Raw genomic sequence first — 16,234 nt, 5'->3', positions numbered from 1 at the left:
CCTGGCTGGTTTGGCCACCAACTCACTCCCCCACGTGGAAACCCAAGGACGTGTAAGGGAACTCTCCAGCCCAAGGGCCACTTCTGAAGGGCCATACTGTCAGGACTGCACAAGTTTAGAGTCTCCGTTTGAGACAGTCCCTTCAAAGCACTGTCTGCACAAACACCCCATGCCCCCACACACCACACGTGTAACACCATGCTGCAGACTCATCCCTTTGGTGAGCTGCCATACAGCTCTCCCTGTTTGAGATGCTCTGAACTGCAAACATGAACTAGCTGTGTATTAGGGCCACAGGGACATCACGGTACCCAGATGAAACTCAGAGCACGTTGGGTGAACATGGCCAGCATGTTTTATAAGAGATGTTAGCCTATGCAATGACAGGAGTTTATCCCATTTATCCCTGTCTGGATGTTAGTACCATTAAAAAAGCTGCAGCCTCAAGGGCTAGGTGTAAAAGTTAGGTGTGATGTTAGACCCAGGATGGACAGCTTGTGTGTAAGACTTCACATAAAGCAAAAAAAAAAAAAACAAACTCTGCAGAGCCATAGATCAATGTTGACACAGTGGATAATCCTTCCCAGAGCCCTAACACACATCAAAAGAAGGGGTGAAAAAAACAACCAGTTCCCTTTACTCCTCTGAGCTAAATACTGTTACTTAATGATATATATTGTTTGGGACATACTACAAAGCATTACAGTTTTCAGTGTTTTAGTAAGAGAAAAGAAGCTGTATTAGAGGCACAGTCAAACTTTTTCAGCTGTTGCGTATGAAATGGTCAGAATATCAGGCTCTTGGGATGTCTGGACTACACTCATTCTGCTCCAAAAATAAATATTTGCTATAGTTCTTTTTTGGCATCCATGGCTGTAACCTATTTACAGTCCAGGATCACATTCTTTTGCTGTGATGTGATTCACTTTCTTTCAGAAGGGAGCTTAGCTTAACAAAAGCTCCTAACTCCAGTGAACTCATAAGCATGAGGAGTTCTCTAAAAGGTGAACAAAGGAGCACCTGCATCTCCAAAAGTCAACTCAGGTGTAATGAAGCACAGAAGCAATCTCAGATTACAAATATGATTTTTTTTTCTTTTTCCTGCCTGACAGTTAAGCTAAAACTTTGAATTGTTATTCACAATGCTAACTGCATTAAGATGATATTTTGAATGGCTTGGTGGCATCATCTTATGGGATTCAACAGGTGAAGTGACATTTATTTCATTCTAGCCAGGAACCTCTCATCTCCAAACATGTAAACAAATAACCAGATGTCTGCTTTTGAGAGTAAGAGGAGCATTTGTACCCTTATAGAACAGTCACAAGTGAGGGAGTTAGCATGAATTGAAAATAAATAAATAAAAGGTAGGCAGAAAAGATGTTTTAAAAACATTCTAAACAAGGTTATTTTTATAATTAAGTCTACAGATTTGGTGAAATATGCTTTTTAATGTATTAGATGCACTTGGGGGTAACTGCTCATTTTCTATTTATGAAACTGGCTGCTAGGATGTTGTAGAAATATAAATGTATTTCTACACACTAGATCATTATGTTTATTGTGTATTCATTCATTTAAAAACTTGTGAACTAAAATTTACATAGTGTTGCTTTAAAAACATTTAATAGTGTTGATAGACTCTAGGAAAGTACAATTTAGAATAAAACAGTGTGTATTGTAATACAAAGCTATACAAAAAAGTTCAAAAGTAAAAAATAGTAATACCAAAATTCCACTTCTATTTTATAATCAGATTGGCCAAATGGTTTTAGATAAAATGTACTCAATATATTCAATTAAAAAGTTAAAATGTTCTCATGTTATTAATCTAACCTTAGAAAGCTGTAAAATGAGACAATACGTAGCTTTCTCCTAAAACTAATACTATACACACTATGTATATAATGCATTTTCCTTTTACTTTCATTAAATATCTTTAAGTATTGTCAAATACATTTTAAGGGGGACCTGGAAAAATATTTGCTTTATGACATATAAAATATACTTAGTGCATTTAAGCACAGTTTCATGCAATTCAATACTGCAGAGCTCCAGTATTCACCCTCCTGTCATTTCTTCTTTCAGAATTAAGAAGTGATGAGGAGCCCTCAGAAGAGGAGAAACTACCCTGGTGGTTGATAAGGGCGGTGATCCATCTTTCTGTCATATCTATCTTATTCCTGGCAGTGCTCAACCCCAGATGATTCTGACAAAGTAATAATGGAAAAAAATATATATCCTGGAAATTCACCAAAAATAACTGTTCAGTTTCTCATTCTCCATACACACATGCTCACATATTCTAATGCAAGCGGTTCAGGCTAGTTTTTATTAATATCCTTTAGAGCAACATACTCATTTTATATAAATGAGTTCATTATATTACAGTCCTCAAAACAGAATTTACTTTCGATCTAATATTTAATATGTTGCAAAGTCACGACCTTCCTCCATGGATATAAATTATACTGTATTGATTTCAACACCTAGACTGCTAACCAAAGTTAAATGTTTCAGTAAGTTACACAGGATAGGTCTATTCTCCTTTTCAGAGGTATAACCTCCATTTCCCCATGCTCCCGCTACTCAAATAAATCAGACTAACCGATACCAAGGTACACAAATCTCAGCTGCGTAAGGGATCAAGAAGAATCTGAATAGAAAAGAGAAATCAGCCATTACCTTGTGCATATAGCTGTATAGTCCTCTTCCTGTTTTGCTTTTTTTTTTTTTTCCCTTTTGTTTTGTTAGTAGGAGATAAGAATTTGTTACATGCTCCCCTCCACGTTGTAATCTTGACAAGAGTCGGCTGCTAAGCCCCGCTGTCGCAGCGCTGTGCAGAAGCACGCACAAAAAGCCCTTTCCAGCAGCCAATGGCTTTGTCCTCGACCTCCCAAGCTTCTGTGTGATCAGCACGGGCTTTGTGGCCATACAATGGGGGTTAAACATTTCCCCGTATTTATTTAAAAGCAGAGCTAAATCTGCTTAGCTGCATGAGCCTTTTAGTAAAATGATGCTCAGTGTAGCTAGGTATTCTGTTCAAGAGTAAATGGCTTCTTCTATCTACAGAATATAAATATATGTATGTATTCCTTTTCAGTGTACACAGTGCATAAAGAATGCAGCCAGTAAAATCAAAGATTTGGATCCAGATCCTACCTTATCTGGAATTTCCCCCTAAATAGCTACCATTGAGCTGCCTACTTCCATCTTTCCTTTACGTCCTTTGGACCCAGTGGCTTGCCAGTGGGCAGCTCTCTGCTCTCCGTTGATTGCATCTGAGAAGCAGACCCTTGCAAAAGCTACTACTTATGTTGTCAGGTGAAATTCCATGACAAATAAAATATAAACATCCCAGGAAATAAATGAAAACATTTTACAAGGAAGCCACTGATTTCAGACATCACAGTAGTCTCTGAACCACCTTTGCTTTTCAAGAAACTACCTTCAAGCAACAGTGGTACAAAACAGTGGCTTTTTCCAATTCCTAAAGAAAGAAACCCTATTAAAACCTTTCATTTCAGCTCTGCAAAGCCAGACATTTTTGTTGGTTAGTTTGTTGTTAAGTCCAGTTTAAGGAGGTTGCAGCCATTCCTAGGTAGCAGCCTCAGAATCCCGTCAGCATTTATTAGCACCGGCATTAGCGCTGAACAATAACTTCATCTGCTCCTTTGAAACCTATTCAGCTTTCAAGGCTTGCTTAGAACAATGCTGTTCCTCACAAAAGCACGACACAGAAGAATCTCCATCAAAGCACGTTGCCAATGAGGTTTGGTAATGACGGCAGCCACCTGACCCCCTCAACTTAACGACACAGAACCAGGGCATCTTCATTCAGCTCACACTTCCCACATGTGGCATGCTTCTGGAGGTGCAGAGAACTAAGCTGAGAAGGCAAATATCTTAGAAAAACAGAAGTTAGAGTTCCAGGCAATTTGGTTTTGATTTGAAGGTTTATCATCAAATAATATAGTGTTTATTAGGCAACACTGTTCGAAGTTTGTTTAAGGGTAATTGGCTTCTTTGCTGCTCGAAGTTATTGCTTTTTAATTGCACATTTACAACTGTATATTCTAATGACAACAGCTGGCATTAAACTGTAAATAATCAGGTATTTACTACACCACAAACATGCTACAGTATTAATCTGTTATTTGCATTTACTAACATTTAACACTAATGAAAGCTTAATTCTCAAAAATCATTATTTCCGTAGCTTCGATCATTCCTTCCAAAATGAAGTCCTCACATGAAAAAGGCAACCTTTGCCACTGCAGTAGCTCAGCTCCTTGTTCCCCTTCGCCTTTGACAGCACACTTCATAAAGAAACTAGCTAAAATATAACCGATTGAACCGACTTTTTCCGTTTAACTAGGTTTAAGCAGAAGTTATTTTCTGAATTTTAGAGCTGAAAGACGAAGGGGCAGGTCCAATTTTGTTGTCTGATTGACCAAGCCTAATCAGAATTATTTCTGCACACTGCTTCACTACAGCTGTAGAGCCATTAAACACTAAATGCTCTGGAGGCCCATTCCCTTTCAGCCTCCTACTGCGACTCGTACTTTTCAGACAGTAGCTACTCAGTGGGCTACTCAAAACATTCAAAAAATGGGGATGCTATATTTAATGGAAAGCTTAAAACCCACAGCAAGATCTGTCACTTGGCTTGTCAGGATGGCAGCTATCATAATAAAACAGTCTTTGTGATGGAGACTTAAAAAGAACCCTGTGAACTGGGTCTCTTACTTCACAATACATTTTTATAAGGAAAAGTTTTTCAGTCATAGCAGCTAGTTTTTGTTCAAGAGAAATAATCATATCTGCCTCTAAAAATGCTCACTGAGATATGCACACTTTTTAGTAACTATAATATTACCCATAGCATCTTGTTTTACACCTTATTATCACCTATTATCATTTACACATTATTAGCCTAAGGAAGACTTTATACTAATATAGCCATTAGGATTGTCTTCCTACAGAATTTAGGAAATAAAATAGAATAGAAGAATAGAATATAAGAAAAAAATATTAGTATTAACAAATACTAACTAAAAATATTAACAAAACCACTTTTTTACCGAGTGAACTGATTAAGATGAAAATACCTGTGATGTGCACATACAGTGCACAATTCCTTGCTTTGAAACCTGCTGGTAAAAAGAAGAAAATTCATATTCTGAAAAACATCTACCAATTGCCTGATGATACTGATTTCTCATCCATCTTCCTTTTTGTGGGTTTTTGGTTTTCTGTCCTGAATAGCCTCAACACTTCATAGACTTCTGACAATACTCAGGAAAAGCCGCCAATCATTTAAACTTCTTGAGGCTACAGTCATACTACACCAAAATTTAGCTAGTGTTAATACTCAGCTGAGATCTTCAAGTAGCTCAGTAGTTAACTTTGCTTCACAGTTTAAAAGGTGTGAGATCTAAAACTCTAAAAGACAGTGTAACTCAAAAGTATCCAGGGATGTGGCATAGGATCCCAAAATGCTAAAAACACAGGCAGTTACACCCACCAAGGCCACTGTAAAATATTCCAAGAAGAAAAGAAGTGGCAGATTTGAATCATCTGACATGAAACAATAACCTGGCCAAAGACAGTTGAAGCATGCTGACATATCTACCCAGGCATTTTAAGACATAAAAAGACTATTAACTGTAGATCCTTCTTCCCAAAAGGCATTCCAAATATTTGGGATAGGAGATGAATATTGTGACATATAAGCATTAAGTGATATTATGAAGTGTAAATCATGAAGATCAAGATCCTCCAATAAAAACAACAGAGTAAAATATGTTTTCACAATATTCAACATAAATGAACAACAAACTATAAGGCCGATTGTTTTGTGTCAAAACTAAGACATAATAAAAAAAGTATTAGGAAATATGTAGGAAATAGACACTTAATGTGTTAAAAAAAAAAGTTATTTTTCTCTTATGTAAATAATGTTATTAAATATGTTATGACAAACTTGTAAAGATTGTAAACCTGATAGTTTATGAAGGCATATGAAAAGGAAGATGTCATCTTATGTAACAAAATTACTTTAAAATATCATCCTAACTTCTACTAATTTCAGCTTTTACAGCTAAGATCTCATGGACTTATTAAACACACTGCTGTCACTTCATAAGTAATAATTTATTCCTTTTATTTTTTCTTCAAACATACAAAAGGATGTTATGGCATACATAGCCAGTCATTACTTACTGTAATCAGAAACAAGTGAGCAGAGCAGGTTAAGCAATTCTAAATTAGGCCCAAATAACCCATTACTTTTGTTCCTAAACCACCTTTGTATTTATGTCCTGTTTATCATTCCTGATTTTTTTTTCTCTCCTTTCTCCATTTCCTTAATGCTTACTGTACAAGTCAAACTTGTCAGTTACAGAAAAATAATTTCTCAAATGCTTTAGTGATGTAGACTCTTACTGGTTTGATTATCGAGCTGCATCAAAAGAAGCACGGCCAGCAAGTCACAGTAGGTGATTCTCCCTCTCTGCTCTGCTCTCGTGAGACCCCACCTGCAGTACCGCATTCAGCTCTGGGGCCCCCAGGACAAGGAAGGCATGGAAGTATTAGAATGAGTCCAGAGGAAGGCCATGAGGATGATCAGAGGGCTGGAGCACCTCTCTCCTAGTGGAACAGGCCGAGGGAGTTGGGGTTGTTCAGCCTGGAGAAGAGAAGGCTCCAGGGAGACCTCACAGCAGCCTTCCAGTGCCTAGAGGGGCCTCCGGGAAAGCTGGGGAGAGAGTCTTTGTCAGGTGTTGTAGTGATAGGACAAGGCATAATGCTTTTTAAGCTAAAAGAGGGCAGCTTTAAATTAGATGGAAGGAGGAAATTCTTTACTGTGAGGGTGGTGAGATGCTGGCACAGGTTGCCCAGAGCAGCTGTGGATGCCCCATCCCTGGAAGTGTTCAAGGCCAGGCTGGATGGGGCTTTTGGTCTGGTGGGAGGTGTCCCTGCCCAGGGCAGGGCGGGGTGGAACTAGGTGGTCTTTGAGGTATCTTCCAACCCAAGCCATTTTATGGTTTTATGATTTCACTAACAGAGTGAGACCTTGCTCCCACACAAACATAATCTGTTTAGCACAAAGAGTTGCTGTCAAGGAAATTTCCCAGAAGTGATTCCAGACTGAGAAGAGTCCTCTTCAAACAACTCAAGGTTCAACCACTTTATTATTTTAGCAGCTATAGAACATACCACTTAGTATTGTGAGAGATGCAAAATAAGTGTTTCTTTTTCTGCTTTCATACTACAGTTGATGAAGAAGTCATATAACAAGATTCACAGCATCGACTTAAATTATTCTAAGGTTTTCTCCAGTAGCATTCTCTATCAGTTGTCATGAGGGGGAAAAAAATGTTTTACTTTTCCTCTTTGTGCACAAGGAGCATCCTTGACCACTGGAAGCCTTTAAACAACTGGAGGTTGTTTAAATACATAGGACACCAAGACACAGTACATGTGTACACAAATATGCACCTCCTAACCACAGGATGAGGGGATTTGTCAGCAGCCACAAAAACAACCACAGTTTCCGCAACAGAACAGATTTGCTGATGCTGCAGAGTAACTTCTATTGTTGCAAACTAAAGCCCTCCTAAACACATCTAGTGCCTGAATAAATTCACAGCAACTACACAGAAATAGATTGAATTGAATCAAGTAAGAGGGAGAATGCAAAGAGGATAAAAGAAGGGAGATTACAGCCACAGAAGGAGGTTAGAATCTTGATCCTTGGAAGGAAAAATTATACGTTTATGTATGTAATGTACAGCAAATATATATGTATAAAGAATAAAGATTCTGGAAATTCTGGAATATACAGTCTTCAGTCCATGCTCAAGGGTAAAGAAAAAAAAAAAACGGAAATATAGCAAGTCTTCTCTGGTTGCAGAAAGCCTTTTGGGATGCTTGAGCTGTCCAAGTGTTACCTGGAAGCACCCAAACACAGCAGTGCCTTAAATTTGGCCTGACACTCTCTGTCTCCCCTTGTATCAAAGGGTACACTTAATAAATATTCTGTAGGTTATGAAATTACTTGGTGTAGCCACTAACTTATCTGAACTTGTGTTGCATGCATATAGAGTAAATATTTCATTTTTACAATATGTACTGAAAGAATAACAAGCAGCAGCCACAACAGTGGCTTCTTCACTTCAGCAATGCCAAATGGGACTGGGACTATCAGTTTTTCCTTAAAGACAGTAAATCCACATGGCAACAGAGGTGAATTGAATAATAAAAAAAACCACACCCCAAAAATTGTTTTAGCAAGAAAATGCAGTATGCAAATACTAGCAATGATGAAGAAAAAAGCTGTAGGATGTATCAGGTACATAAAAGCACAGAAAAGGAGAGTTAAAAGTAAAGAAGAGGGTTTGATTCATTAAGAGATAAAATCATTATTAAAACATTTTAATATGAATGATTAAAATAATTAACATCAGATTCATTACAGCCAACTTCCCACACGCCCAAACTCTCAGCAGGTTTTTGATTTGCATGCACTACATCATTTTGTAGTCTGTACAGTAACAGATGAAATATGGACACAAAAATGAGCTTTATCACTGTTTAAAAATGCCAGAGAAGTTGTTCCCTTTATAATTTTTTCCTTACTTCACACATTTGTCAAATGACTTCTTACAGTCTAAAAAAATTAAAAATAAAATAAAAATCTAAAAGTCTCCATAGGAATCTGATCTTTGCTGGTATCAACCCAGATGCTTATGTCACAAAAATAAAAGTGGAAATCTGCAGCAAAACTCAGTAAAGCATTGTCTTATTAAATACATATGCAGAAGTAGCAAATTAACTACTTACAAGTTTTGCTTTGACATTTATTACACCATTACAGTGTTTTTCTTTACAGAACAGCAAGACAAAGTCAATCACCATCTTCCCATCTCAAAGAAGGGTAGGCTATCATAAGGATTTCTTATTTTGTTTTTTAAAGCCTGCCCCAGGTGACAAGCAGCAGATGTACCGCTCTCCTTTCACAGTGGATTGAGAAGGAAGGTGCTTGGCATGACTCTTGCCCCTCGGAGGCTGGAGCTGTATGATTTGCCTACAGTACAGCAAAGCTCATTTGGATCTGGCTCAGCAAGAACAGAGAAAGTGCTGGAACAGCTGGAGAGATGACCCCACAACAGTAACCACCACCAGGGACCACCAGCTTGCTGGATGAGCTCCTGAAGCCAGGCCGCCGCTCGCAGGAACGCGGCCTCCTCCTCCCGTCAGGAGCGCTGACGTGGGCCCACAGCCATTGCCGGGGGGGATCCGCACGTTACTTTGCCTTTTGTTTGGAGGAGGAGGAATCTCATTTACATATCATTTCTATATTTAAGTATAATCCTTTTTAAGCACTTGACTACCAAATTGTATGCCATATATAGGATTGCAAATCAGCTATCTGCCTTACAAACTCAGCGCAGTTCTGCATACACAGGCTGGGTTTGGCTGCACAAGAGAGCCTGCAGCCCTGGCAATCAATGTATTTCCAGTAGGTTGACGAGATAACAAGTGTAGTATGCTCCCCTTCAAAAGGGCAGACATGCATGTAACAAATGCAGCCTTAAGGCTCAAAGTTTGATGAGGGTACAAAATATACAGTAATCAAATGATTTTACCAGCAAGGTTGGGTTTTGCTTGTTTTTTTCTTCCCTTTCTGGGACTTCTAAGGGCATGAGTAAAATTGATGTGCAACTTCAGTCAATATACTAACATCAATCACTATTTTGTCACACAAAGAAAATCATGGTACAGAAGGGATATCCGAATAGCTCATTAAAGCTTTATCAGCCACTCATCACACAGTCCCCTAATTTACTTTTCTACCTGCATTGAACACCCCTACCCATTTATAAAGCAGCCCAGTTCCAATGAGTTATGCCAGCCTTTCCTTCCAATGATCCTCACATATTTCTCTAATATTGACTGGAAAAGTCAGCCTTTGATCACAGTTATTTTAGTGTGGGTTGTGTGTACGAATGTATTTAATCCATCCTTCCTGAAGTTATACCCAGGTATACAGGGATGTCACCCCATTATCAGACCTGGCTACTGCTAGGCTCATGGCATAGGGCCCACATTTTAACCTACTACACACAACGATTTAGCACTGCTTTTTAATCAGGGCTTTTTCTGCCTCCTGAAGTCAAGGAAAAATCTCATCCAAAATAGATGAAAAACTGAATTATGTTCTTGAAAATAGATTAATCCTCTTCAGTAATCAGGAAGATAATGACATTGTTAGTGAGTATATATAGCCTTTCTTGCTGACAAAGGGTTTTGATTTACTCACCTTAATGCATTGTATCCAGTATATGTCAAGACAGACAATACTACTTCATATCTTCACAGACCAGATTTTAAGAAGAAATTAAGAACTAGGGAAAACGCATATTGCATGGAAGAAAAGGGTGAGAATTCACACTAGTGCTTAATGCTCATATAGACACTTTGTTGTTGTTTTTAATTAAAAACACAGCTATCTAATAATTACAACATACTTGAGTTGATTTATTCAGCTTGTTTTTAGGCAGCACCACAAATAAGTGGCTTTCACCAGCTGAAGAAGTGGACCTTAAGAATAAAGGAATATAGTGGTTCAGGGGCTGTGTTGGACAAAATGCTATGTTACTGCAACCCCCAAAAGCCTAACAAGTATTAGGAAACTACCTTCAGCAAGTTTAGCCTATTCCAAATTACATTTTCAGTTCTTAGAAAATAATTTTGTATTGATTTTAAATAAGACATGATTATGCAGGTAGATGGTGAATTAGCTTTTAGTGAATACATGGTGAATAAGCTTTTAATAATTCTTTTAGTAATTCTTTGAAATCCAAAAGTTCTACAAATATATTTTTTACTTTGCTAAGTTCTTTTTTTTTGCGGGGGTAGGGTGTTGAAGATATACTTCAACCTAAACCCAACCACTCTAAGTATCAATTCTTTCTTTTTAGTTTTGAAAACAGTAAGAATTGTGGTGTAGAGCATAAAAGCTACAAATACCTAAAGGATGATTAAGTAAAAGCAAAGATCAGGAGCTTGAAGTCATGCTACAGTAATCTAGTAAATAATACCAAAAGTCTACTTCATTCCAATGTTGCTATGGTACTGTTTTCCAAGTGGAAATCAAATTCTTTTTCCACTGTTGCCACGGTGTTGTGGTCTAGGATAATCCATCATCACAGACAGTGTTCGTATGCATGCACAGGTCCCCCTTATCAGAAAAATAATAATACTGGGCAAGTACGACAAGCAGCAAGTGATTTTAAAAACATACTTTTACTCTTCAAAATGCTACAAACAGCAAGAGATGAAGTGTATATTTTTGATAAAGCCAAATCCAGTGCAGGAACTGGCATTCAGACAGTCTCAAGAAAGAAAAAAGGGGGAAAAAAAAATAGTGTCTGCAGGTTCCTTAAAGGACTTATACGCATATATCGATTAACACAGCGAGCTACCAACATACTTTGAAGTTCTGAGATAGCTTTTAAAACACACAGCAAGATAAAGCTGCAGTGTTATTAAATATTTAATGTTATTTTGACTTTAAACACTGACAAGGTGTCTATTTTATCAAAACAAAACATTAAAGAGCATTTGAACTTTTTTTTTTTGAGGTAGATTCAAGTTTTTGAACTGAATGCTTTAACTTTCAACTTCCAGTTTCCCGAGGACGTTTGAAGAGTTCTGCCTTGCTGACAGTTCAACACTACCAACTCAAGGAAGATCTCTTTAGAAAAGAAGATATCATTCAAAAGATAATTTGTAAAAACAATCATGGGAAAATACTGACAGCTTTTAGGTTACTTTCTTCATAATTTAAGAAGGTAGTTTTAGTTTTGTTTAAACTGAACCCGACACTGGGGCCAGTTTTGTTATTAAAAAAAACAATTTGTCTGTTATTACAAAGACCCTGACCTTCTCAATGTGACCAGATAAATGATGCTGATTAACTTAGATGACAAACAGAAAAACAGCGTCAGTCAGTTGGTGAAAAAAAGTAAATATTCCTTCATCCTGCCTGTGCTATAAAGACACTTAATCAAATGAGCACAATGAGATGTTAAATGCAAGTCCAACTAACTTATTCACAAAACTAAAATTAAAAATTCTGAATAATATAGATTAAGTACAAGACTTTTACAACAAGCCTTTTTACTGATAGCTTCAATACACCATTTAACATGGCAAAGTGGAATAGCAGCTCTTATTTTACACATCATATTGAGAGCTGAAATGACTTAGGGCTACAAAGCAGCAGCAGATGATATACTCCAGTATGACAATTACACAAGCTACAAAAGACAAAAAGAAGTAGGTGACAACAGCATGGTAGCATAAAGTCATTCTTTACACTGTTCTGCACATTCCTACTAGGCTTATTTGCTTCTCGTCTCCCTGCCAGTACTCAGCACCCTGCCCCAGCCTGTTGCCCCTGATCCTGAGCTCCCAGTCCACTGCCCAGGCCAGGTGAGTAGGAAAGTATTTTTAGCTATCACCAGTGGCCAGAATCACAAGGTATAAAACCTGCTTTAAAAAAAAAAAAAAAAAAAACACAGATACATTAGTGTTTGCTTAAGAAGCACTTTCTGCTGAACATCTGACAGTCTAAATTCGTCTCCCATTCAAGACCAACGCCTTGCAGCCACTGAAGTCCCTGCAGAGTACATCCTTTCCCTTTTTACTCATTAGAGGCAAGCAACTAATGCATCTGGACCTGGAACTAATGCAGCTAATTCAGGAACCTGGGTATTGAAACTCTGAAAAAAGGAGCAAGGCTGACTAGCTGATAACAAAATACTCTGCAGCACTTCCTGCGTAAAGTTGCAGTAAGATATCTGCGTTTGCTTGTGCATGTATTTTCATACAAAGTATATATATTGATAACACCTGTCAAAGCTACAGGGTATCAAATTAATTTTCACCACCTGTAGAGAAGGTGAGCAATCCACAGAAGCCACCTGGTTTCTCTAACAGGAAGCATAACACAAGATGATGAAAATAAACCCTGTGTTCCTCTGCTTGCGGTACCTGGGGATTACTTTAGCCCCAGGAGGTGGAGAGAGGAACATGAACAAAACCAAACTTTCACAAGAGCTGATTTCTGGCCCCAGGGCTGGAAAACCCAGCAAGTTTCAGTGATCTGGCAGGTGACAGAAGCTGCCAAGTGCTACACCTTCCCGAAGGACATCCCAAGGACAGGGGATTTGTGCACATCAGACCCCACTGGCTGTTGAGAAGCGCTGACTATGTACCCACGGCCCCCACCATGGGCTGAGGCTGGGGCTGCAGAACCCCACTCAGGTGGGCGGGAGTGAGAAAAACACTCAGAAAGCTCTTGGTGGATAGCTGGATGCAGAAAAGTCAAGTCATTCATGCTAAAAGCAATAGGGAATTCAGCCCTAGGATAGAGGGGAGCTGCTGCAAGATGTTTCTCCAGGAGATTTCGATATTTAATGCTGTGGGTGTGCCTGTCAGCTCCTTGCATGCACGCTCCTCCCCCATCCCCAATTCCATGTATATTTCATAACAGCATATGGCAGAACAGAGTGTTATCTTAAAGCCATATAAATAATTAAAATCTAATTTTCCAGCAGCAATTTCATCCTTGCCCCTTATATAAACAGATGATTTATTACGTCAACGTCAGCATGCCTTATCATGTAATGATTACAGTGCCCATGCATTATAAGACCAAAGTTATCAGACTTGCAAATTTATTGTAATGTTTCGACTGAGTGCTTCCTATGGTAAGATTTCTGATAGTCTTTCAACATCTTCATAGCAGATTTTCAGAGAAAGTTTTGGAGGGAGAATTTCTATCATCTGGCATCATTACGAATAACTACAGTGATGCCATTTGTGATTACAAATTAGAAATGATGCCACAGCCTAAAAGCAGGCCTGGGAACTTCAGGTCTCCTACAGTAAGCCTCTACACAAGTTATCTGAAAAGAAACCTTGAAAAAACATATTTCATTTTGTGAAAGAACAACTATAGAGGAGACAAGTTATGCTTCTTCAGTAGATTACACAGCAGTAGGAGCAATGACCCTGAAATTCTGCAGTCAGCCTTTGAAGCTATGTAAAACACACTGTCCAGAAGCATATTTCAGCCTAGAGATGGGAGACATACAAAGAGCTCTTCTTGTCCAGCCATTCCTTAACATACTGTCACGGTCTCTACAAATCAAGCTTTAGCTTTCTACTTCCTCAGGGTTTCTCCTGGTAGCCCCTCTCTTCCCAGTTTTACTCTCACCTGTTCCATCCTCCTTTTCCCTCCTCCAAATCCACACGCATAAATAGGCTTCCAGTTCCAGTCCTTTAAGCTAATCCATGTCTCCCCATCCCTCAGCTTTCCAGAGCTGATCTCTTTGCCAAATTGTTCTCACTGAACACTTGTCATGCTCACACCGGCATGAGCAGGGGCTTAATAAAGCACTGAGCTGCAAGACTGCCTGTATGGCTTGGTAGCTCGCTACACAGCTCTCACAGGTCCCCTCAACTAGCTTTTTATGAAAATGCTTCACTCTAGGGCTGTTTGCATTGGACAGCATTAATAAGACTGCTTTAGTTCTCATTCCCTCAACAGAACAGCCCTCCAACACCATCTCAGGCACTCCTTGTACCCTCAGACCCGCTCTGATGTGCCTCAGGACACACCACACACAGTCAAGAGCATCCCAGTGAGCTGCACCACACTCCTCCCATTAGATCTGACACATTGGGCTGTACCCTTCTTGCCTCCTCCTAAAACACTGTCATTGATGTAAGGCACAGGATGACTGTCTAGGACCCAGAGGAGACTCAGAGCCAAATGCCACAGTGTGGTTGTGACCAGGCCACCAGAAATGCAGCCCTTAGTGGTGCTGAGTCAGTCACCTGGTGCTGCTCTGTCCAGAAGCCAAGGACCCCTTCTCAAATTATTTTTGTCAGCTCCACAGCTCCTCGCAGTCCCTGGACCCTCTTGCTTACTCTCCTTGCTCCTCCATATTACCCACTGTTCATCCCTAGATATTTCTGTCAAGCAATATTATAACCCAAAGGGAAACACCCTTCTCTCCCTCCCAGCCCCCCCAAACCACCAGCTCTTTTGCCAAGCCCCACACTTGGCCAGCCCCCAGCATCTTATTACTATAATTACAACAAAGACTTCTCAGGCACCTGCAGGTACGAGCTGGAAAGCACTCAGCACAGACCCAGTATTTGTTTCAGTTATGAGATGCTGCTCAACATGGGCAAGCTGAAATTTACAGAAAGTTCAGTCAGCCAATAATAGGCAAGTGTAAAATACTAATCTTTGAAAGAAAGGAAAAGGTTTATAAAAAAAAAAAGCTTTCCCTTTTTAAAGAAGGGCTTCTACTCTGTCATCATCTTCAGAAAAGACTGAATTACTTGGGCTGAAGTTTTTCAAACAAACACAGCTTGCAGCAAGCGCTAGCAACAGCTTTAAAAAGCAGACAGCACTAACATTCCCTCCTTTATTATTAAAGGGTGAGATGTGGTTGACCATTACAAGTTATATTTATTTTGAGCAATTTGATATCCATATATATATATCATGTGTCCCACATGAATTAAAATAACTCTAGATAGGAGTTGAAATAAGAAAACACATGAAAACTCATCTCCAGTTTTGAACAGAGCTCTAATTTTAGATCAGCTTTGTGTAACAGCTTCTCCAGGTATGATTTTCTTCAACGTGTTGAAGTATTACAGCGTGACAGTTGTCCTCACCCACTGTTAGGAACCACCGGAGGAAAGCCTGCAAACAGACCTGGAGCAGCACAGAGCTTGCTCAGATGGCTCAGTGACATCTGTGCCGGGCACAGCGAGCAATACTGAACTTTGGTCTCAATGCTCCTACCTCTTAGGAGCCCATCTTGAAGAGCAAGCAATTCAGGAATACAACAAGCATAAGCATCAGGTAACAGGTGATCCTTTACTACATACATACACGCCATCCCCTAAAGCCACTGGGGCCCTCAGAGGCTGAAGCTTGCAGCCCCAGCCCCACACACACTTCTCAGAGCCTTGCAGCAGCCCCACAGCAAGGAGCAGGCTGTCCCAGCTAAAGCAGGGCTCCTGGCTGCAGCACAGCCGTGCCAGCAAGAGCAGCTTTGGATTCAAAAGCAGCACGCTGGAAGTAAAATTAGCTCCAAGTGCTAGATCGTGACTTGGCATCTAATCGTTACTCAACCTA

The 16,234-nt window shown here is 39.4% G+C and overlaps 1 protein-coding gene across 30 annotated transcripts in view; it reads right to left on the bottom strand.

Moving 5' to 3' along the window:
- The window catches only part of NRCAM (neuronal cell adhesion molecule), a 150,807-nt gene that overhangs the window by 102,714 nt on the left and 31,859 nt on the right, over positions 1–16,234 (bottom strand). Inside the window, exon 1 of one of the 30 annotated variants that reach the window (XM_072033768.1) lies at positions 2,686–2,823. The exons of the other annotated variants lie outside the window; for them this stretch is intronic. The gene's annotated coding sequence lies outside the window, so the exon portion shown is untranslated. Of the gene's footprint in view, positions 1–2,685; positions 2,824–16,234 lie in introns of those variants that run through there. 30 annotated transcript variants of the gene reach the window in all.

This window comes from Anas platyrhynchos, chromosome 1 (assembly GCF_047663525.1).
Source record: "Anas platyrhynchos isolate ZD024472 breed Pekin duck chromosome 1, IASCAAS_PekinDuck_T2T, whole genome shotgun sequence".
Taxonomy (NCBI): domain Eukaryota; kingdom Metazoa; phylum Chordata; class Aves; order Anseriformes; family Anatidae; genus Anas; species Anas platyrhynchos.
The sequence above is the reverse complement of the archived record's forward strand: the minus strand, read 5'-3'. Positions and strand labels throughout refer to the sequence as shown.